The sequence below is a fragment of the Lutjanus erythropterus genome, chromosome 22 (genome assembly GCF_056507025.1).
Source record: "Lutjanus erythropterus isolate fLutEry1 chromosome 22, fLutEry1.hap2, whole genome shotgun sequence".
In the NCBI taxonomy this organism is placed as follows: domain Eukaryota; kingdom Metazoa; phylum Chordata; class Actinopteri; order Lutjaniformes; family Lutjanidae; genus Lutjanus; species Lutjanus erythropterus.
In genome coordinates, this window is record NC_139338.1 from 6,481,539 (window position 1) to 6,507,137 (window position 25,599).

At 40.7% G+C, this 25,599-nt stretch overlaps 1 long non-coding RNA gene across 1 annotated transcript in view; it reads left to right on the top strand.

The window, feature by feature from the left end:
• The window catches only part of LOC146306553 (uncharacterized), a 103,785-nt gene that overhangs the window by 60,627 nt on the left and 17,559 nt on the right, over positions 1 to 25,599 (top strand). Inside the window, exon 6 of the long non-coding RNA XR_014769004.1 lies at positions 13,308 to 13,393. This is a non-coding gene — a long non-coding RNA (uncharacterized LOC146306553). The remainder of the gene's footprint in view (positions 1 to 13,307; positions 13,394 to 25,599) is intronic.

The window sequence follows — 25,599 nt, forward strand, 5'->3', positions numbered from 1 at the left end:
TAACTAAGTAGATTACATGGTGAAATGAATACCTAAGTACAAGTAAAAGTAAAGACTTGAAAATCTACTCATAAAAGTACAAGTACCCCAAAAAACTACTTAATTGCAGTAATATGAGTATTTGTAATTAGTTACTTCCACCCCTGCTGGGGGACAATTCACTAATCCCTGGAAATTAGTAAGGACATGTCCCTACCCAATTCGACACTCCTGCAAGTAGCAACATGTAGTCGCACAAGTGTAGTACTGTACTATTCCTTTAATATCATCATTCAGTAGCACCTGTGCGGCTATTTTAAGGGAGACACAGCTACAGTTTTTATTATAGATGTTTGTGTGTGTGTGCATTGGTTGGTTGGGGCAGAGGGGTCATCCCTCCGGGCATCCCCCCTGTTAAAAATGAACAAATCATAGTCTGTATGATCACTGTCAGAGGGAGCCTGAGACTTAAGAATTTAATTGCCACTGACTGCTTCCCTGGAATTCTGGAGCTTGCCTTGATTTCATTCAGGTTTTTCTACATCTCGTTTCCCTCTTGGTTAATAATTACTGAACCACAACTGAATGCTTCAGCAAAAATATTCACAATCCATCTGATCTGTCGTCCGACATTTCTGAGCTCAGTTTGTTTGTTTGGTTTTGGCTGAGAACTCCAGCGCCAGAACCCACGTGCATTTTCCCACCCGTGTTCCATGATTTCTGACGTCAAGGTCTCACTTTCCCATCCATCATATTGTGTGATAAATGATTTAGCAGAGCTTGGTTTATCTGAAGGTGACCTCGCCTCACAGTTTCTGCTCTTATCAGCCTGTCAACCACTGGGATCGTTTTTCAGTCTCTAAGCTGGCAGCAAAAGAGATTTGGCAATTTTTCTTCCAGCGTTGTTTTTTACGATGTTTCTGTTCAAACAGAATTTTAAAATGATGCTCGATGGGAATATGTCATCTTTTTGCTTACGTCAAAATAAACCTCAACAGAGGTCTGTCGTTACTGATGGGACCAGTTTACCGTACATTGCTCAAAAGTGGATTTCTGCCATAGTCAAATATACCAAACTGCCATTGTCCTGATAGAACACATAATACATTAAGCAGCTGCTACTTAGTTGTCAAATAAAGGAGGCTGTAGCCAGGAGTACTGAGTTCAACACACCCACGTCTCAGCACAATGCCAGATTTTGTGTGAATGTAGCCAAAGTGATCCTCAGTCTGCTCTGCCTGTGTGTGTGTGTGTGTGTGTGTATAAAACTCCTTCAGCTCTCACAGACAGAGAGCACAGGACAGAGAAGCAGACAGCAATGTATCCCTGGTGCCACTACGTTTATCATAGAGACCCGACTTCAAAACCTGTACAGTGTTATTGCTTGGAGGCTACAAACCACTTCCCGAAGGCTAATGCCCAGAAGCATCCCGAGCACAGCTAAATATAAGAACTTGAGAAAATACAGGTAGAAGGCAGGGTCTCTGCAGATATAGACACCACCACACATTTTAGTGGGTCATAAATGATAATTCAAATATATCTATAGTATAGTGTGGTGGTGCAAAACTTTCATGTAAATTTAAGTGGAAATCAGCAACTAACTAAAATGACTTTGTCTCTTTGTTTTACTGTAACTAGTGCCAGATTGCATATATTATTTCTTTCAAGGAAACATCCCAGGAAATTACAAAGAGATCTGGACATGTGAACTAAAGCCTTACCAGTTTATTTCACAACATGAATGCCTAAATTCTTTTTCAGAGCCGTTTCCATGCAAAAGATTTTAAAATTTATTTTGGTGTCCTAAAACTAGTTAATGGGATCTTAAAATACTTGCTGCTGAAAAAGTTTAACCCTCTGACTATAGACTGAATAGTCACTAAAGCCATGTTTCCACTACATGGTATGACTTGACTCTACTTGCTGTAGGCAGTTCTCCCTTGTTTTCCACTACAGATAGTACTCCCTCAGCACAGGGGGAAATGATCAACGTAGAAACGTAATACCAGCAGTTAGTGAAACAACACATGGGTGCGTTGGTCTTGAGAAGCTGCAGCCAAACTATAACCTGTAAATTGTACATTTACTGTCAGATGGACAACTTCACTGCTCATCATTTCTTCTGCTCTGATGGTAACTTGGCTATTTAAAAATGCCGGGTGTGTGCAGGATGGTCTGTGTTGCACAACCAGTTAGTAGTCTGCAGTGCTTTCACTTCATCTATTACTATGACTCAGCTCGCTTATAACCTCAAGAAAGGTGATACCAAAAAAAGTGCTAGGTGCTATTCCTATTTTAAAACCAAAACAGAGTGAGTAGAGTCGAGCCATACCACCATCCTTTACTGCCCCACAAAATACAGAGGACATTAAAGTGTCCCCATGGCAGCTACAGCCTTGACTTAGTTATGTAATTAGCAACCCTTTGGGCTTTCACATTAAATCATTCTTAAGACCATATTGGAAGAACAGTAAAGTTATTCAGTGAAGACGAACAGAGGATTGGTAGTGTCAAAGTAGAAGCAGAACTGTGTCCATTTCTATATTTACATTTCCTGGCATCATTCAACGGTCCTATTGTGTCTGCTGGTGGTTTTGACTCACCAAAGATCACTTCATGAACTGGCCTTTCTTTAAAGAGGCTACAATCAATATTTTTGGAACAATGTGTAGGTGTAAAAGAGATCGCTCGTAGTGATGAACCTACAGAAAATAAGCAGCAGACTCTGCAGCTCCCCTCGGCTATACGGAGCTTCACAGCGAGTTTCAGCACATTGTTTAGCCGTCCGGCCCACAACTTCCCACGATTCCTGATTATGCAGTGTGATAATGACAACAGTCGATCTGGTGGGGCCACAGTGGACGGAGTGGAAGATAAATTAAAATTAACACATCCACCTACCCACCATCTCCCTCTGGGGAGCAGACAAAAAAAGGAAAAGAGAAAAAATACCCTTGGTGCATAGATGGATAGTTGTCTAGCAGTTACTGCACCATCTGAGACAAATGTTCAGATAATCTTTAAGCGCAGTTTTCGTAGCTTATTAGCAAAGCCAAATTCAATTCAAACTGAAATTAGATTGTGACAAAGTTATGACTCAAGGGGGGCCGCATGTTCTAAAACACAATGCAAAAGTGCCCTCTTGGGTATCTCTGTGGTAGATAAACATAATAAAGTGCCTTCTAGGATTCCCTTGTAGAGGACAAAATATCCCCTTGGATGCCCTCCTAGTGGACAAAACATGACAAAATGCCCTCAAGGGCGCCATTCTACTGGACAAAATGTGACAAATTGCCATCTATAGAGCCCTTCTGTTATAAAGTGCCCTCTAATATGCCCTTCCAGTGGACAAAGCATGAAAAAACTTCTCTCTAGGGTGCCGCTCTAATGGGCAAAATGTGATAAAGTGTCCTTTAATGTGCCCTTCCAGTGGATAAAATGTGATAATGTTCCCTCCAAAGTTCCCTGCCAGTGGACAAAACATGACAAAATGCCCTCTGGGGTTCCCTCTTAGTGGACAAAATGGAATAAATTGCCTTCTATAGAGCCCTTTTGTTATAAAATGCCCTCTAATGTGCCCTAGCAATGGACAAAACATGACAAAATGCTCTCTGGGATGACCTTCTAGGGGACAAAATGTGATAAATTGCCATCTATAATGCCCTCTAAGGTGCCCTTTCAGAAATGTGCCATATAAACTGCTGGTTGTTGTTGTACAATAAAATAAGTTTAATCTAAACCAGGAACCACCTTAAATGTATAACGATTTTAACCGTGCAGTTGCCCCACCATGTACAGCGGGTGCCCTGTTTATTTTTTTCTCCCATGACTCTCAGACAACCTGAGTTCGTCCCTGCATCTAGTGGACAGATTCTGCATTAACCTGCTGGATTCCAGCATTCCAACATGCACTGACTACCCTGAGGGAGAAGCACAAAGCAAGGTGACATATTTGTTACTGACTGGCTCGGATAGGGAATTCAGCTTTCCTCTGGGAAAACGTGTTTACTGCTGCCTTATTCCCCAAAGCAGTGTGAATCGAGAAAACACAAAAGAAAAGAAAGAGCAAAGAGCCCGGCTGTTGTGAAAGTCGAAGACAACAACGATCAAAAATACTCGTGCGAGCTGGATTTCTCACCACGCTTTCTCTGGTGCACAGCCTGCCCTGCCCACACACTGCATTTCACACACCTCTGAGCTTTTTAATTAACTGCAACACCGCCTCATGCAGAAATGCAAAACAGCACGGAGACGGTGTGTTTGACAGTGGCCGCGCTGCAGACACCGGACTCCATCCGTCTCCCCCGAGGGCCTCGCTGCTGTGTAATCGTGCATCATCGATTGGGCACGGGGGGGATGAAGCTGTCGGGGGAACTACCCATTTGTTTCCCTGCTGCTGCTGTTTACGATCAGTGCGATCCCTCACACACACACACACACACACACACACACACACACACGCACACACACACACACACACACTCACATAGAGCTTCCAGTCCTGAGCCCTATGTGTGATTCTGTTGAAGCTGAAATCAAAATTCATTTTTATAGCAAAAAAAAACCCAGTTTGTTTGACTTGTGTGGTGGTTTGGTCAAAATTTAATGACATTTCAGTTTTACTTACTTTTTTCCTGCGATAGTTCCCCTCATGGTAATGCTCTGCAGGGATGTGAATTTTTGATCCTGAATCACAGTTCTTTGTGTGAAGAGGCACTAAAAATAGTTCATAATATCTCTTCATTTCTAACAGACACACAATAAGTTAACCAGGGTGAGGGCCAACATTGTCAGCCATTGCTGTGATCTGAGCACTTACTACATTCCTCTGTGATTCTGTATGTTAATTACACCATGTCATAATGCTAATGAAGAGCTCATGTGCAGAGTAACGGGATTACAGTTGCTGTGAGTCTGTCATCACCACATCAGGATGGAAACTGCCCATTGGTCTGATGGCATATTATTCTGAATCCCCAATAAATCGAAAATGCCTCATTGGACCAAAATCCTATTTTTCTGATAGGCCGTTATCTCAAAAAGCAACGCTCATTGCTCTGAATTACCCTTAATATGCCTTACATTAAATGACATTTCCAGTCCAATCCCAGATTAGTGCGTAGGGGAAGGTTTTAGGGTTAGTGTGTATTTTTGGAGCAACAAGCCTTTGGAGCAACTGGCTGTCAGACATTTCTCAGAAAACTGTGGTTTTGGAATAATGGCCAGTTGGGTCAGTGGCAGGGCAATCATGAAAGAAAGATGGCAAATGTAGCCTAGACCCCTTCTTTCTATAATGTGTGACAAACAAAACACTGAATGTGCACGGGCTGCCTTTTACTCCGCAGGAGATAAAATAACACAAATGTAAAATGATATCTTGTGGGGGAGCAAGCAAAATTAATTAGCTTCCATTTTCCAAGATAGCCTAGCTTTTATAGCATCCATCAATAGGCCCTCTGTCTACATGTTGAATGTTGTGAAGGGACGGATGTCTTGATCAAGTCAGTAGCACATGTCTGCTCCCTACATTTACAGATGACCAAACACATTATCACATTGTTATTCGCTTTACATAAAGTATACAGATGCTGTGTGTTCAGCATACATATTCTGATTGTGCAGTTGTTTATGTGGAGAGAGAATTAAAAATATAAAATAATAAATAAATAAATAAAATATGCACATAATGAACTTAGACTCTAGCTAAACCAATGTGAAATAATTAAATGTAGTTTAAACATATGTAATGAAGTTTGGCATTTACATTTTTATTAATGTACATATCTTTCTCCTCACAGTTGTACAATAAAAAATTGGTAGTCTTGGGCAAGAGCACATGGCATTTATACACTTTGAGAATACAGCCAATCGAGTACCTCGCACCTACACCAGCCCCACTCAGAGGCCTGAGCTGCTGAAATGCTGTTTCCACTAACATGTCCAAAAATGATTTAACATTACGAAGAATGAAAAATCATGCTCAATAGCAGCTGTATTGTCCTTTTTGTGTATTTCCTCACATAAAAAGTGATCTGAATTCAAATTTCAGTTTGTCTTTAATCTGTGACTGTGTGTGTATGAGTATTCCCTGAGTGTATGTGTAGATTTTGTTCATTTTTCTGTATGTAGGTTAGATTAATGTGTGTGTGTGTCTGTGTGTGTGTGTGTGTGTGTGTGTTTGTATACGTATTGGTGTGTGCGTAAATGTCAGTGTGCATGTTTGTTAGTCTTAAGTATGAGTACACGTTTGTGTATGCATGCATATGTTTTACCATATGGAGATATTAAGGGTATGTGTCCCTGCATGTATATACGTGACTGTTCATATAGATTCAGTGTATGCAGTGTGTGTGTATGTGTGCGTATGTTTGAAGAGTGTGTGTCTCCGAGGACTGACAGGAGAGCGAGGACTGAATTTAAATGCAGGTCATTGTGCAGCTTGTAGATTCAGGTTCTGTCTCTCCGCGCTGCTCTGTGCTCAGGATGGAAATCCCTCCAACATGGCACGCATACCGATAAAATCTAATAACCTTCTCCCTCCCACTGCGATCGAAGCGCGTCAGCTTCGAGGGGACCGACGGCGCGCCCGGCGGACTTGGCAGGTGATCCCGCAAAACGTCAGTTCCCACACTTTGATGTGTTTCTGAGGGTGTGGACTCAAATTGTTTTGTCCGTTCGCACAGGGACAAAACAGACAAGGGCACTGGGATAATTGGATTGATGTTGGAATGTGTGTGGCCATCAGCTTCTTATTTAATTCCTCTGACTCACTCATTAGACTTGGAAGCAGGTCTTTAATTATTTTCAGTGGTGGCTAATTAAGGATGGAAGTATGGTGTGAATGAAAATAAATTAAAGGTGGGCACAAGCTTGTTGATGGCACCATAAATTTTCCATTTCAAAAGAAGAGCTGGGATGTGACTTCCTTAATTGCAAAGTAAAAAAATATGGTAATATTTATACCAGGGTACATAATGTAGACTGAGACTGGTTTAAAGGGGCAGCACTGCAGCAAGTTCCTCTTCCCTCCAGTTCTGGTCTCACATGGCTTAATGAACAAAAAACAGGGCAAAATATGAACAAATCTTGGTTCTGATATGATCAAGCATCAAAAACACTGGATCCTACATTTCCCATGATTCAACCAGTGGCATCTTTTTGTTGCTAGACTCTGATTTGTATCTTTTTAAGTCCATACCTCCAGCTTGTAACACAGTCTGTCTGTTAACAGCTCTCCCCAGAGGAAAGTTTTGTTTCTCACAATCTTTTCTTTATCTTAAATAAATGAGATTCTTATTTTGGGCTTACTGAAGTCTCATCTGTTTCTCCTAAACCCCCCGTAGGAGAAAAAAGGAGCAACACCAAAGAAAAGCAGGAGATCTTTTGCTGAGCTCATAGGTGCCTCAGAGGCAAATTTGAGATCTTGTTTAAGACGACTGAGCTTACTTTTAGATCTCGCTGTTATCTCAACGGCTGATTATTTAAGACAAATTTAAGATCAGTGCAGTGAGACCAAAAAGAACATTTTAAGATCTTCAATTGGGCTCAAATTAGTCTGAGACAGGACAAAGGCTATTTCTCAGGAGCTGAATTTAAGAATGAGAAAATGGTCAAAGTCTCATATTGATCATAAACTGAGCTCCTTTACTTTTTCTTTCCTCTGGGGGAGGGTTATTTTCTCAAACCAAAAGCAAAGCACATTTTTGTCTTGCATTATTTTTATGAATTTGATTGCTAACTCTTTATTGACTTACCAACTGTAGACACTCACATGCTGTTTAGTAGGGCAGTATGTGAGACTGTCAAAAACCTTCATATGAAACCAGTAATACACAGGGTGCATACTGTTCCCAGGGAAATATTACAGTATTCAAGCACTGGATACTATGCTGGCATCAACATCCACGATCAAGGCAGCTCATTGTAACATCAGTATTTAAATCTAAGCAAGGTTTCACTAAGCTAAGTGTCATATTTTTTGAATTAGTTCATTGTTGGTGTGGGATATTACAGTTACATGTCTTATGGGTATGTAGTGCATGGAATACTATGTGATTCTGGATGCAGCGATTACTATTGTTAGCTAACAATGTATGCACCGGTGTGCACTTTCTGTGTGAGAGTCTGACTGTGTGTTTGTGTGGCAGCTCAGGCTGATCTACCAGGGATTTCAGCTCCTGTTATTTTCCTGCCGTCTCTTCTTTTTCCTCTCAAGTCTGTACGTTTTATGAAGTCTATGCATGAGGCCCGTGGATGAGCGGGAATATTTTGCACAGGTTTTCAACTCGCTGTGACACGTCTTCACCTTGCTTCACACCAATTTGGCCCGCACAGTTCTTTCCACATACTTTGTATGCAGGTGTGAGGATAATTCATTGCATCTGAAGCAGTGACTGCGTGTGAAGATGGTTGACATGACAGCTTCCCCAAAAGTGCAGCCAGTGTCAGTGGTAACAGTACTAGACCCATTTGAATTGCTTAAGATGTAGGCGATGATTCATGTTAGACTTCTTAAAAAAACATCAGCTAGGTGTTGGCTAACTGCTCCCTGTCATTATGACACTGGTTACTTCTTCACTGCAGCTAAAGACACAGAGGTGTCAGGGTTTAGTTTGGTATTCTATCTATCTGCATTCTTGCTCATGTTTCACAGTGACATTGTGATCTCAGATTTGAGAAGGCTCTGCGGCTCCTTTTCTTGCGAGCACAAAGAAACCCAGCTGCAGATCCTCTCCTCCCTCCACTCCCACAGAGCATAAATCCACCAGAGACTGACACTTTCAAATCCCTTTTGATGTGATATTCACATGTGCTAAGAGTAATCCTCTGAACAGTATCTTTACAATCTCTTCTCCACAGCCATGCCTTTATCCAATCTGCTGTTTAGAATAAAACCGCCTCGCTTTGGGTCCCCAATTAGGCAGCTTTAGCTGGCTTGTGGTGAACAAATTACTGTCCATGGTCTGAATGGATTTTAATTTCTCACTGTGCTGCGGTGGAAGGGTTCCACTGGTGCAGAAGCCTCACAGATAGGGTTTTGCTTCATTACACTGATAAATAATTGAGGTTGTTTACCAATCAGTTTGTTTACTTTAACACCCAATCGCCTCTGCAAATTTATTGTTGTGCGTTTTGACCCGGCAGCCAGCTTAGCCACCTGATTGTACGTTTCCTACAAACGTCTCAGAAAGTGTAATTTATCTGAGGTCAGCGTGTGAATGCGAGGCCGAACGCCGACAAGTGCAAGGTCAAACCTGATGCAGCTCACCACAGGTGTGTTTACACAAGCTATTATTTCTGAGGTTGGACCAGCAGGGACCACATCTCTTTTCCCTCTCAGGTTAGTGCATTATCGACTCTGCGCGGTCTGACCTGTAATCATGCAAGCAGATGGCAGTTGTACTTCTGTAACTGTATTCAGCAGCCTGCTCTCGACTGAAGTGCGCCGCCTGAGTGCAGCTCACCATTTGCCCCATCTGCCAGTGCTGTTGATCAAGTTGCAAATAAGAGTCTCATTGTCCTCTCAGCACAGTGTCTTTGAAGGGTTTCATCATGCAGGCTGGTCAGCAAGGGCCTTTTATTGCCCCTATGTGAGGTATAAAGCTTTTCTATGCTTGGCAGGGAGAGTTTTGGTTAAGAAATAATTCTTGGAGGTACAAATAATCTTTTTGTTAAGTTAAAGTTTGTGTAAAGCAAACAATAAATGTGTGTTCTGATTTTGTCATGCCACAGAAAGGTGTTTTTAACCACCCAGTCAAATTGAAAATTGATTGAAAAAAATGGCTAACTTGTTGATTCCACAAGGCGTGATTCCACTGCACCATGGTTTTGATCCTCCACATGAGCAGCCTCCACCAGCAGCGTTTCAGCAGCTGAGTGTTTTGCCCTTTGATTGTTTATTTGCTCAGATTTAGTTGATTTGGTCTTCTTGACTTGCTGTCTGTCTTTATGATCGAAGGTCTCTTTGCCTTTTGACGTAATGCGGAGTGGAGCGGAGAGCCGCTTCTGGGATTCACCAAGGCGCTGCCGGTGGAATCACAAGCATTGTGCAGAATCGCCTCGATCAGCTCCGGCTAACGGGGTGCAGTCGTAATGTGTGTGAGCAAAGTGGAGCAGTGAGCATTTCTGCCCCCCCCCACAGAGCTGTTTGACCCTCCTGCTCCACCGCTCAAAGCCGCACCATGCCGCACCAGGCTGCTCCGCTCGTTATCGCTCCTCACTCAACTCAGATTTCATCCCGCTCCGCTCAAATCACTCACTCCAAAAAAGAAAAATCTGCGTTGTAATTCAGCTTTAGTTTAAACCGTAGCCTGTAGAAAAACACACTTAAAGTTTCAATAGATGCGCATCCATTGAGGCTTCTGTGGTGCACTGCAGGCTTCAGATTTAAAATTCCAACACCACAGAATCAGCAGTATGTATTTATTTCTTCACTATTATTATTTTTGTTAATAATTGTTTATTTCTTTAATACGATATCGTCCTCTGAGGGGAAAAATACTCACCTTTTTTCAGCTCAGTCTATTTAATGACTAAACAGTGAGTGATATTCATGTTTTTGTTTTAAGCAGCAAGATCATTTACATCGGTTTCACTCACTTTACATCAGTGAGGATGTTTTAGACCACAGCACACAGCAAACTGAACACCGACACACACCGAGGAGATGAGAAAGTTCATCAACAGGACAGTCCAAAAGAGCGTGGGTGTCTGCGCAATGGGTATTTGGGCACACGTCAGACTCGTGGTGTGAGCGGTACCTGAGTGAAACTGGAGCAGGAGATAAGGCGACTCTCCATCCTTGTAAAAAAGCCACTCCACGCTCCACCCAACCGTCCCATGCTTGCACTCTCCACTCGCTCCACTCACATGCTCTGAACACCATGCAGCCGTGCCTGATGGAATCAAGCTGTAAGTATGTAAAATTATGTCTCAAAATTTTGAAGACATGAGCAGTTTTCTCTGCTCTGAAACACCGGGAGCGTGTCTGCTCTGCTGTCTCAGTGTCAAATACCACTACAATCTGAAACGTGGACGCTCTGTCTGGCAGCTTTATTGGACATGTTTGATCCACCAGAGCCAGAGGAGAGTGACAGGATGGTATTTTTTTTCCTTCTCTGTCAGGTTGTTGAACTGAAGTGAGCTGAGGTGAGCTGCTGGGCTGATTTGCTGAAGTTACGTAACTGACCGCTATGGAGGGTGAGGGAAGGGTGAGGCGGTCCCGTTTGATGTGTCGGTTCGTGGGGCTTATATGGTGTTGGGAGACCAGGGCTCTGGCACATCACCGAGACATGTTTCAGGTCTGCCTAAAAATCACGATCAACAGTACAACTATCTAACTCTACAGTTCACTACTACATAGTTCTCAGTCTTTTAACGTTTTCAGCAAGTATATTCTATTATGTATAAAGTTAAACAGACTTGAGCCTTTGAGGAACCTTTTTATTTTGTCCTGTTGTTGACAAAAGCAGTATAATATATAACATCCAATTATGATAGCCAAGCAATTGTCTTAGTAAAAATTAAAAACAAAAATTATTACAAGTGCTCACTTACTAATAATTGTTTGCAGGAATGTTGCATATGTAAAAAAAAAAAATCCACTCTAAATTTATCTAAAGATGACTTTTCAGTCCATTATTATTTGTCCGTATGGTGGATTAATACAGATTGCACTATGCAATTCAATAGAATCATGATTGAGGGATTCACAGATAAATTATCTTATGTCCCAGCTGTATTATATTTGAAACACACATTTTCAACAGGATTTTACTATAAAATAAGGTACAAAATATGAAGTAATTATAGGTTGTATCAATACAGTGAATATTCATATTGAAGTATTAGTAACAATGTAAATGTTATTCTCACAGTAACTTTTCAAAATTAGCAAAGATTTCCCTGAAAACAGTGTCACTTCCCGAAGGCAGTCATGTTGGATTTTGCACACAGACACAGACCACTGCCTGTTAGAGAGACGCCTGCTGTGAACCCAGAGAGGATGAAATTGGGTGTTCTGTCTTACCATGTTGGTGTTGATTAAAAAAAAAAGATTAAAGAAGAATATTCAAAGAGATATTGTAGCCACATTATTACCCACAGACCAGACAGACCGCAAGAGAGCGTGAAGAAGAGAGGGATACACTTGTTTCCAGCTTTATTCCAGCTATGGGTTACTCCTCCAGTTTCTTTGCATTTTGTTTGGCCTGGTCATAATACATTCAAATATCACAGTACTGTACTTTAGTTCCTGCTGGCTTTTACAGTCTGCTTTATTTTGCCATTTTGCTGCATAAACAGTAAGTGCACATAATCATCACTTTGATTTAACACGTGTAAAGGAACCCTGTGGAGTTTTCTTGTAAACAAGTTTTTATTTACATTTAGTGTTTTCTCACTGTAGCACATTGTGTGTATCCTTGAGATCTAGGAATTTCTTTGTCATCAAACTGGCTTTGCAAATGCCAGCATTGTTTACGTCCATATTTGCTATCTTGCAGTCTTCTTTGCTGCCTTTGCCACTGCTCTATAGTGCCACTAGTGGTCAAAGAGTACTAGCTGTTCATGCTGTGTTTCCACTGCATGGCATGGCTCACCTTCAGTACCAGGTACTTTTCTCGACTTTGTTTCCCACTGCAGCTGGTACCTCATTAATGTAGGCTTATTGTCATAGCAACGGAAGGTGAAACTGCTGTGACGTCACCTTTACACCTTTATAGTCAGCTCTAGACAAGGACATGGAAGTGTGAAAGGATTGTCCCCTGTCCAAGAACCCATGTAGTTACCTTGCAAGGCAATTAGATTCTCATGTGAAGATCAAGTGAGAACCTGTGACCGCCCCAAAAGTGGTGCAGCCAATCAGTGTCTTAGGAGGGACTCCTGGCAGCTCTGGACGTGGTGTTAATTGTGATGACAGCGAGAAGTGTCCATAGAAGTGACTCATCTCAAACAGACAGTGGTGGCTCCTGAAGATGTTAGCGTAGACACTGTGATAGCATCAGAACCGGGGAGTATTTCTTCATTGGAGGAAGAGTAAAGAAAGGCACTGAGGCTTTTCTCGATGTAAAGATGTTTTCGCTTTTCTCCCAGCTGGGTTTAGCAAGAGTTTGATCTGACTGGTTGACAGATTGTTCATCAAATCACCTGCAAGGTGTTTTTTGAAAGTGCCTACCCTTTTCCAAGCGGTTTCTAAAGACGACTTCACAGATGATTCTGTGTAACAAACTGACTGGCCGATGCGTACTGACCACTGTTAAAAAATGTTAAAAAATGTTAATATCATAACATAACAACAAACTTATCCTGCTTTCTTTTCTGCACAGATGCAACAAAACATCCACCTGTGAACAAACCCTTGGACATCAATGCTGGAAGAGAGGAAAGAAACTGAGGGTATCATTATTTCCAAGTAAGTATTTATCTGTATTTTCAGTAAAAAGTGTTCAGTAAAACTCAGAACACACACAGCAGCTACACTGAGCGATTAGGACCATGTACCAGAGACAAGGCAAGTGTCTGAGTGAAACTTTTATCACCCTCCTGCCTGTTACACTGAAAATCACCTGTTCAGTTTTGTTATAATAACAGGAGCAGTAACACTGGTTTATATTTAAAGGGACAGTTCACCACAAAAGTCACAAATACACATTTTTCCCTCTCACCTGTTGTACTATTTAGTGTCTAGATAGTTTTTGTGCAAGTTGCAGAGTTTTGGAGATCTCAGCTTTGAGATGTCTGCCTTCTCTCCATTATAATGGAATCAGATGGCACTGGGCTTGTGGTGCTCAAAGCACTAAAAAATACATTTGAAAAACTCAACAGCCGTGTCTCTTTCCAGAAATCATGACCTGGTTACTCAAGATAATCCACAGACCTTGTTGTAAGCAGTTTCATGAAGGAACTACTTTCTTTCTATTGAACTAAACCTGCCAACTGTATCACTGTGCAGAGGGAGGCGAGCATCTGCACTTTTAATGTTTCCATCCCAAGTCTAACATGTACATGAGTGACACAGACTTTTTCATGTAATTTGTGTAGATCAGAGATCTGAATGTGTGCGTGCATTGCTTACAGAACAGCAGAACTGCTGTGTTCTTTGAGTGTTTGCTTTGACGCTGAATACCCAGAGGAACAAAAAAGTTTTTATTCAGCTTTTGATCTGATGATGTTGCTGGTCAACTACAAACGCTTGCGGGGAAAAATTTCCATCCTTCATGTATTGAAGCGGGGAGATGCCCCCCTATTTTGCTTCTTTAGATTTCACTATAGAGTACAATATTGTTGTTGTAAAGGCTGCATCAGCTGTGTGGATCAGTTATGGAATTTAAGCAGCCTCTGTTTCCTTCCAGCTTAAAGGATCAGAATCAGAACATTTACATTAAAATTTATATTTTATTTTGTTGAAATGTCCAATAGTTCCCAAGAATAACAAGTATTACAGCCTGTAGGTTGTGTGATGGACCAGTTGACCGTTTCTTCTACCTAACCCAGTCGTCAAAAAAAATGTTGCTATTGTTTGCTTCTGTAAACCACAGAATTTGTTTCTGAACCAAAAATAGGTTTTATATCTATATTTCTTCAATATTTCTGATGCTCTTGTGGCGCTTTTTGGCATTTTGACTGGCCAGAATGAGAGTATACTATAATAACTAGTTTCTGGTTATGAAATAACATCATTATATACTTTATCACACACCACAACTGTGTTTCAGGCAAGTGGAACAATGAGATATTTTTGTTCAGAATCCCCCAGACTCCCAGTTACCAAACATGTGCTTGTGTACAGCCTGTTGCCACACTTGCCGACCTTGCCAGTTTTCCCAGGAGACGCTTGGTTTCCTCCTGGCATTAAAATTCTCTCAATATATCTCAATTTATGTCAAAATTCCACGCCTTTTTTTCCTTCACATTATCACAACCTGTTTCTAGCACAGTATAGCGTGTATAAAAATCATTACAGCTGCATGTAACCTGGAAGAGAGCTGCTTATGCTTCAAGAGAAATACTCTCCATGCAAATTTCAAAAATCTTGGAAGGAAGAATTTCTGTTTTGTTCCGAAAGTTTCATGAGAAAAGGGCACATTTTTTAAGAACAGCCTAATTAACATAACCTTAGAAAAACCTTTGTAAGATAGTCATTTTCCTAGTTATTCTATTGTGTTAGATACAAGTCATCTGCAGGCATCTGTTAGCAAAAAAGTACTTATTATTTTGATATTTTCATTCCTTAAAAGTCGCCAGAATGCAGGAAACAAAGTCCATGAACCTCAAATTTTTCTAGTGGAGGACCCCCAGATCCCACTCTTTGAATATCCTCCATCTTTCTCAGGTCTCAAGGTTGGCAAGTCTGCCCATGGCCATAATTACATTTCTTACTTTTCTACTATATTTGTTCTTAAACAAAGCACTAAGAGGAAAATATGAAAATCCTGCTAGGATTCATGAAATATGTGCTGACAGCCAAGTCTGTTCTTACCCACCTGAGTGTGTTGTGGTGAATTGTGTTCAATCGTAAATTGGATGTGCGTACCAGGAAGATTGAAATTAGCAGATAGAAACGCCCCAGTTATTCCATTTAAGGGCAACAGATCAAAGTGCAACATGCAAAGCACACAACAACAAGCTTCTGACATTTCACAGGTGACATTATACTCATAAAACACAGGAAAGAAACTTTTTTAACAGACATGGAGGAGCAGGTTGGAACATCATCACAGAGGTCTTGAGAGGTTTCTCTGACACAGGGGTGCAGCAGGTTGTGCGCTTCCAGACTCCCTTGGCCAGTGTGCCACCATGTGCTTAAGATTCTGAGCACCACAGATTATTTGGACATTTATTTAATGGACTTATACCTTTTGAGGAAGGGCATCGCATGTGGAGTTGGTGTCTTGATGCACACATGAGGACAGTGGATTTACCTTTACCTGCTGAACAGTGGTTTGTAACCTGGATGAACTGGTGTTAATGTGAAGAAGTTTGGGCAGCGCATCGTGTGTCCATGGTGTCATCAGCTGTGCGTGCACGTGTCTGTTTGGCAGTAATCCAGCCTTAGTAGTGTTGAAACAGTGGACTGGAGTAGAGCTGTAACAATTAATTAATCCATTATTAAAATAATCATTATATATTTTATATTGTATTAATACTTAAAAAAAGGTCAAAATTCTTTCATTCCAGCTTCTTTAATGTAAATACAATTCTTTACTCCTCTCTGACAGTAAACTTATTATCTTTGGGTTGTGAGTAAAACAAGACATTTCAGATTCAGATTCAGATTCACATGACCTCATTGTCCCTTAATTTCAAATAAAATTGAAATTAGTCTTTGGCAGTGGCATATGGAGCACACTCCATGTACAGCAATACAATCAATACATAATTCCTCAATAGACAAATAATTAGATGTCATCTTATTAGTAAATTCCACCAGGTGCTGGTGCTGACGCCATGGTTCTGATGAGTCCTCTGCATGGCTGCATCACCCACCAGCAGCCTTTCAGAAGTGTTTCAGCAGTGGAGCATTTTGCCCACCTGAGTATGTTTACTTGCTCTATGTGCTTCTACCTCAGATGAACAGGCTACATGGTTTCTTTTCTGTCTGTCTTTATGATCGTGAGTCTGTGCAGGGTCTTTTATTTTGAAAATTAATCGGATTCTACCTGCTTTTTATGTCTGACTTCCTGCCCGTTTAATGCCACAAAAGTTCCTAAATTGTTTGCACGCACAACTTAAGATCAGATCTGTTTGTACAAATGATTCATGCATGAGGCCCATTATTCACAACAGCTCCTAATGTTCTTGGTTCCTGTGATGGGACAAGATGTGTTGAGGTAAATAATCATAACAGCATCGCGTGTCAGCAGCTAAACATGAGGGTATCACTGGTCATCAGGTGTGAAGGGGCATGGAGGGAAGAAATCGCTGCCACGTGCATGATTTATATTTTGAAGAGAGTTTCTTCTTTGCCTTCCATGTTCAAAGGAGCAAACTAACAGGCAGTTGGCAAATATTCAGTCTGAAGAACTGCAGTGAGATTATTTCTGTCTCAGCTGAACTTGAGAGGAATACTCATCTCCGCTCTACAGCGAGGGGTGAGACAAAGGCATGTTGGAATTTGCCTGGAAAGCGCGCTCGAGCTGGACATCAGCTCACCCTCTGGCACACGCCGAGGTCACACTGTCACGCCGTCACCCGTGGGTGTTACAGTGACTCTGCCCCGTCCTTTACTGATGTTTTCCAAAGCCAGCAGAGGATTTTCTGCTGATGCCTCCTCCAGTGCGCCCGAGCTGTGGTGGGCTTTGACGTCACGCTGATTGTGTGCGGACTCCTGGGATAAACGCTTATGGAAACACTCCCTCAATGCGCTCTTGTTGTAAAATCGCCTGAAGGTAGCCATGATACTGTAGCTTTATCACAAGGGCCTTTTTTTCCATGCCGTGACACAAACACAAGCCTGCTTTCAAGTCCAAATTTGATTTAGTGGAGCTGTTAGCACTGCTGCTGAACGGCACTCAGCCAAAGTGGGGAATAAATTTGATATAATTAAAGTAATATGAGCATCAATCAAAGCCTGACTTGAAAACCAACAGCTTGCTTGTCATCTTTGTCTCTCCTTCTTTTTTCTTCCTTAAACATGTGAGTGTGTGTGTGTGTGTGTATTCTTCAGATATGCAGCAATAATTATCTTTGATACATTATGGATTATTTATTAGATTGTTCTGCCCCTGCTGGCTTGGCACAGTTTAACAGCCAATGAGGATTTGGCATTTGGACAGAAGAGTGGATACAGAATGCTAAAAATAGATGTTGTTAATAAAAATGCAGCGAAGAAGTGCTGTGTGATGGCTGCGTTTGGCTGTGTTTAATGTGTTAAAAGAGCCTCTTATCCATGGAAATCATGAGGTTGAAACCAGAGAGTTTCATTCCCACCTAGAGCAAAAATATTAAGGCAGTCAGTCAAGTAGTCCTAAAGGGTTTGGTTTGCCTAAAATAAACTGTTTGGTCCGATGGATCTATAAGGAAAACAGGTTTGTACCTGGTCCAAATGTCCACACTCGAATGTCGTCTTAGGCCTACACAGGACTACATCAAATTTTGTTACCTGATTTATGAGTTTTTAATGTATTTGCTTCATTTATTTTATTCAGAGCAACACACATTCAATCAGCAGTTAATCTTGACGTGACTGATAGTACAAATGGGGAATGACCCTTTAAACTGGTAAGCTGAGATATTGTTCCCGGTCACGGAACACAGTCATCAGATAGATTTAAGCTCTTTACTGGCAGAATAAGAAAATTTACACAGTACAGCAAAGGAGTGCGTGAACACTCAAAAAAGATTTCAAAATAAGAGCCTATAAATGTGAAGAATTCACGACAATAACAGTGCATACTTGTGGACTTTTCCTCAAAAGCATTTGGGGGTTGTGGGGCAATACAGCTAGTGAGCCTATAACATATTTGTAGACTTTACTGATATTAGGTTTGACCTCTGTGTGCTTATATTTAGACGTTTATTATAAAAATCACATAATTCTGCAAAGCGATCATAAAAACTCTCCATCACTTGTTCCACTAAACTGATACAACAAAACCTGTCTTGGGGCTTTTCCATGAGCACTTTTGGCCACACCAAGTCAAACCGTGCCGCACTGATTTGCATTTCCATTATCTTAACGCGTCGGGCTGTGACGATTCGCGCCTGAGATGGATCCTCTCTGGAGTGGGGCCAAAGTGAGCCCAACCCGCCTCCAAGCAGCACGTGATGACATCTCACCAACCGTGGCCAACTCGTGACGACCCCCTCTTCTCTCCCTAAAACAAGCGAGTGCTGTGATATTCAGCAGTAGAGAGTAAGATGTTTCTAAAGGTGACTGCGTTCAGCCCTCAGTACTTTGAAAGCTAATATCTGTGAATTAAAGTTTAGTTTCTCTCCTGTGTTGCTGTTTTTACTTGTACTTTCAGCTGTACAGGAGTTGTCAAGTTACCTCTGATAAAAAATTGAAAGTTTCCTGGTTTTGCTGCTTCAAAATAAAACTTGAATAACACAGTGGTATGGGACTTTTATTATGAAGAATTTCTAGGAAGCTCGATGCTTATTTGCTGTTTTACAGCTACTCGATTTGAGCTAAGCTGCTCATTTTCAGTCATAAGACACACTGTCAAGTGAGTAGCCCTGATATAATGGAAGTGTAAATCCCTGCCATGCTGGGCAGATGTGCCGAGTCAAACCAAGTCAAGCCAGGCCAGCACGTGTGTATGGAAAAGGGCTATCTGTTCCTGCCTCTTTGAGTCTCTCTTTGAGTTTCAGCCAACGGGCAGCTGAATCTGTTATATCGCTCCAGACACATTAATTTTATATCTCAGAACAAAGGTGTTGCTGGACTGCCTCTGCTTGAAGTTCAAATCTGAACTAACATGTTAAAACACGTCACACAGTAACTGTTAATTACCACCGTACAGCTTCTGAATTCAAGTTTCTCTCTTTTACAGAACTAAAGACGAGCTTAATTGGCTCGTTCACTCCTCATAAAACACAATTCATTCAAACTTCACAGAAAAACATGTAAAACTCACCAAAACAATCTTTGTTAGTCTGTTAACTCTTCCAACAATCACCAGCTCTGGTTTGGTCAAAATAAATCCTTAATTCACCATGTGAAAAGAGTGTAAAGAGTCTGACTCTGCAGGCTGTTTTCCTCTCACTCGTCACCCAGCTCAGCGCACTCATGGTCAGCTGAGTGGGTTTGTACTGCGCCGCTGGATGAGGGCGCGGTGCAGAACAGAGGCTGTCACTGTGCAGATTATGACATTAGCAAAATAAAGTGACACATATCACCGAAAAAAGCAATCAGCGATGGATTCAGCCCATCGTTGACAGACGATATATTCATTCAGTCGCCCAACCTTAGTGCACTAAAACTGATATTGTTTTTTTTAGGTGGCTGAAATATGTTTTGCTGCTGACTCTGTCCACAGCAGTAGATCGCTTAGCTTCCATGATGATCAGTCAATCACTGTCAATCGAAACGTTATGTGCTGCATCTACACAGTCTCGAAAAATGGTCTAAATAGCTGATTTTTGAACAAGGTTTTCTAATAGTTCTGAATATTTATTTACACTCATATTTTTTTATATGCATAATGAGGCACACTTTTACTATTTCAAGCCAAATTTGCATAGGTTTTAAAAAATGTCACATGCTGATATATAGGAGCTAATTACTGAAAAATTATGTTTTTAATATTATGGACTGAGCTGTGTCCTCTGATAAATTCTGATATTTTTCTTGTCTGATATTGTGAACAGAGCTGGGGGAAGTCTCTCTGTATTTCAAAATCTGATTAACTACAAGTAACATTTTATTATGCAGTATTCTAGAAGGAGGTCGGCTTGCTACAAGTTTGTTGTATTTAGTTTGTTCCTCTCGTAATGACTGTTCTTGCATTAGAATTTTTCTGCATGGATTAAATTCAAATAACTGGCAAAGATCCTTTGTCAAAACTAAATAAGTGAAAGAATATAGAGATTCAGCAAGTCTGTTAATAAGTTTTATAGCATTTCTCTTAGAGTTTTACAGATATAGATGGAACAAGAAAAAACTGACATTTACAAATCAACAGAGTGAACACAACAACTATTTTGATATATGCACATTTATCAGTTGGTTTATAGAATATGTAGGAGCTCCATTAAAAGCCCCAGGCTGCTAATTTCAGTCAAAGTGCTGTGTTCTCTCCCCACAAAGCTTTTGTGCATTATATTTAATTTGTTGCTGCTTATCAAAAGTGTCCCTACTGTAGCCATTCAGCTCCGCTCAATTATGGTACTGTGTTCTCTTCCAAAAGACTGACAGGCCTGACAGCTTGTTGGTTGATCCCTCCAAGACGTCTCTGAGGACGGGGCTTAATTATAACCTCTTTTGATCCACAAACTCTGGCAGAGTCTGGCTCTCTGTGGAGGGAGTGTCATCCATCTCTCCTGCCCACGGTTTGACACTCATTTGCAATGCAGATTTTTTTTCCTCTACTTTTGTAGTATTTTAAATGCATAAACGAGAGGTCCTGGGCAGGGTTACCGTAGTAAGTTACTATGGATACTGGTGTACAGACAAAATAATGTAGACACCAAACAATCACGATGAAAACACAGCTTTATAAATGTAGGCCGTGCTTAGTTAATACTGGCTTGTGTCATCTGTGGAAGAAGCCAACAATCCTTATTTAGTGCTTTTCAAAGCACTATTAGACAGCTGACAGAAAGAGAAGCCAACAAACCTGCTAATTATTGCATATGTTAAGAGGAACAGATAAATTCCTTTGACAAACATTGGTTAAAAGTTGAGAATACAGAACACAAGGAAAAAAGCTGCACACATGGGGCTGACAAATGCTGGCAAGACCAACCTGATAGGACACAGCTTTGCAAGCAGTGACTACAAGTCCTTTCCCATTTGTTTCTCTGTTCTCTGTTGTTGATTTCTAGTCATTTTCTCATTTTTATGATTTTGTTATGCCTCTGCGCCAGTGACAGCCGTGGGATTATGTTTTTGGGTTGTCCATCCGTCCGTCCTTCTGTACGTACATTCGAAATGGGGAACGTACTAGATTCTTAGATGCATCGCAATGTGGACATGGAAGATTCTGAATCGATTCATAAATGTTAAAAATCATTTTTCTAAATGTCAATTAACATGATGTTGACTGAGCAAAAAGGGAGCGACTCAGCTGCGAGGGCAGCGCAGCACCTGGACCGTCTACAACGTGCACACGCCAGAGTTATCAGCAGTTAACAGGTAGATGTATTTCATCTTCTCAAAAGGCAGTGGTTGCAATCATATGTCTCATTTTTACTTCTTAACTAGGCTACATCTTAATTTTTGGTGAAGATGGCTGAATGTGAGCAGTTGCACTTATGTACAATCCAACCAACAATCCATGTCTTTAAAGTTTAAAATTTTGATGAGTCGAGATGCATCAAGATGCCTTGAGAATCGTTTTACCAGCAAATCGTAGTCCTCTGAATTGTGATCAAATCATGAGGTTTCCAGAGATTCCCACCCCTAACGTACGTACATATGTAAGTCCCATTCCTGTGAACATGACATCTCAAAAACACCTGGATGAAATTTCTTCAGACTTGGTACAAACATCCTCCAAAGTTCAAGGTCACTGTGACCTCAGGTCACATCCAATTCTTGTGAAGGCAATATCTTTTCATATCATTTGGCAAATTTGTCATTTCCTCAGCATCAGTCTGAAGCAATGACACTTATTTATGATGTGCTGCACTGCTGTGTCAGCTGTCAAACCATATCCACAGAACAATTTTAAAAGCTTACAGTATTCATTTATATCTGTAAACTGATTATTCGTAGTAGTAGTATTACTGATGCTGATCTTCATATTTTCCTTCTAAATCTTTGATAGATGGATCAGTGTTAATTGTAATGATTACTTAGGCCCTTTTTTGTTATCTACACAACAACACACACACACACACACAACTATGTAAAAATGTGCGTATGTTGATTTTACTGTGAGAAAAAAACTAACAAAAAACAAACTGATGCTTTGTGTGACGCCACAACTCTGCAATCAAATTATCCTGTATGTGCATCTTACCATGTAACTGTGTTTTATTATATTACCTGTAATGGAACCACTGGCAACGTGTTCCTTATTTTTCCACATTGAAGGCGGCATATTAAGTTAGCTAATGTTAGCAAAACACTAGCTAGCTAAAAATTAGCTGGCTAGTTCGCCAACATTTTTCTAATATTAGCCATCAGATGTAACTAGCTAGCTAGCTACTGATGTAGATTAGCTGATTAGTTAGCTTGTGTTTTGCTAACATTAGCAGACTTAAGATGTGACTATACCATCTTCAACATTTGGCCTTCTCATACACACAGGTGAGCATATAGCCTATCTAAGTACAAGAAATAGGAAAGAAGGTGGTTCTGTGAAAAGGGGTGGGACTTAGGAAGGGTCAAACATGGCGATGTTAGATGATTACTGGTACTTGTGAATGTGCATTGTGATTTAGAGTCATTGTATTGCTACGTTGCTGTGTTTTGTCACTATTGAACTTTACTACTACAAGGACCTTTCATATTTTGTTGATTTTGGAGCCCTCTGTGGCCAAAAGTGGTAGTGTTTCCACTGTAATAACCACAAAATATAACATCAAAAATAAAATTATCAAAATAAAAATCTCCACCTGCTTGTTTTTAACTGGCTAACGTGCCACTCACTGTAACTTTGTCAAGGGAAATGGAAACACAGGCTTGTTTCTTTTGGTTTCACAGAGAATCCGACCTGGTGGCAGGCATTAAGGATAACTCAGTGATTGTCCCATTTGTTTATGTAGGTCATACAAAGGCATCAGCATTAAATAGAGTTGCATAAACAGAACAAAACTGCTTGTAGTAGCTGTAAGATATATGGCATTTATAGCTCCAAATGCCTCTTGCAATATTAATGAAAGAGAAAGACAAATAACTTGTGTATCCACCTCGAGATCTATATCCTTGGCTCATGCTCCACCCTTCCACCATGTGTCATGAAAATCAGGCCAGCAGTTCTTTTGCAATCCTGCTGACAAAGAGACAAACAAGCAGCACAGAAAACATAACCTACTTTGGCGTAATAAACCTTAAATGTTGTTTTAAAAGCTGCTCACAGTGAGGTGCTTTCTCTGAAGCCAGTGTGTAGTCATAGATTGCTTCTATCTTTGGAAATATTCTTAAATGTTTAAAATTGTTACTTGCCCTTTAAATACCATAATTACAGCAAGCAGAAAGGTTTGTAACAGTCTTCCCTCCTAATGGGACAAGTCCAAAGCACACAAGCTTGATCCACCATATTGTTCCCCACTCTAATTTGAGTAAACAGGCTGTGTTTAGTTTTGTTTTGTATAGGTTTAAAAGAAAAACCCTGGTGAGGTTATTCCAACAAACCTCACAGGCGGTTTGGTGGCGCCAGGCCGAGTGATGTCGAGTACCAGTGCAGGGGAGGGGGGCGGCGTGCTGCAGAGAATTCACTTTCCTCCATCTCAGTCACGGGTTTGCTTTCAGAGTTTGGGGCCCTTACCTTTCGCCCGTGCCCCACCGCCTTCCAGAGACATGTTAGCGGCACCGATGCGTGAAATTGTGAAATCGCTAATGACATTTTCCTTGCATAATGGCGTCCCTTGAAATGGTGCTTACAGCTGCCGGTGCTTTGATTGAGGAGTGTAGCGTGTGTGTGTGCGTGTGTGTGTGTTGGAGGGGCATGCCTGAGGACACACGTCCCCCATTTTTCAATTTCTGCAACCCAGACTGCCAACTGTGCTTAATTTGGGTTATAAATTTAATTGGATGGATAACTGTGCCCTTTTTTAATGCCACCTTTTGCCATGTCCTTGACTTTCCTTTCACTCCGACTTTCCTTCCAGCTATCTACCTGTCTGTCTTCCTGCCTGTGCTTATGATACTTACACACTTATACACACAATTTCATCACATCTATTGATGGACTTAGAGATTTTTCTGGTGTTGATGGTCTCTTATAGATTAGGAAAGGTGACAGAAAGTTGGAGCATGTTGAGGGTTGGATGGATATGAACCTCCTTTTTATCAATGGCGGCTGAGAGGGACTGCAGGCCCTGTCTGCTACTTAGCAATAAGAGTCAGAAACGCAAAACACATTCATTCAACAGCTCAGTTTTTCTACCTAAGCCGTCTCGTTTCTCACTGAGCAGAAGGATCATCCTGAAAACCAAACAAACCTTAGAAAGTATACTTAAACTGAAAAATTTAATCTCAACATGAACACTGAATCTACGTTAATTCTCATTTTTCATTAACATAAAAAACTTGGTTGGCAACTTCTGCTTAATGCTTAAAGGTGTAGTTACAACAGTGCAAATATGTAATAGTTAAAGGACCAGTGTGTAGGATTTAGGACATCTAGAGGTGAGTTTGCAGATTGCAGCTAACCTGCTAGAGGTGCACGCAGAGATGTCATTATGTGTCTCTGTGTCTAGAAGATCAGAAGTGGGCGTGGTCTACACAGGAAGTCATGTTAAATCTGCAAATGTTCTATTTTCTAACTTAATATTAATTAGCAATGCCATTGTTGTTTCTATAAAGCATTAAATGATTTAATATTGGTATATAATTAATTTTGAAATGTATTTTCCACATCCTCATAATGCACTTTTTCATCTCTCTTATTTTTAGTTAAACTAAGCTTTAACTGTCTGAAGGCCAAAACCTCCCCTTTAATTTGCTGAAAAATCTGAAACTGAAAAAAACCCTCAGCAGATTCTGTTGTGAAGAGAAATTAGAAACTCTAAAGTAAAGATAGACAAGAAAATGAAAATGAAAAATATCCTTCAGTTGAAGGATAAGGACATTGATTAAAGTAGATACAACCTTTTTTTAACAATACCACAGTAATCATGGAGCTGACCTTTTCCAAATAATAATGAGCATCTTTGAACAGAAGAAATGTGTTTCCACCACATTATTTGTGTTTTCCCAAATAACATATCCTGATTCAGATGCATCCCTACAACTGGCCTTATAAGATGGCCATAAGACTCGCAAAAAATATGAAAAGCTGTATCTAG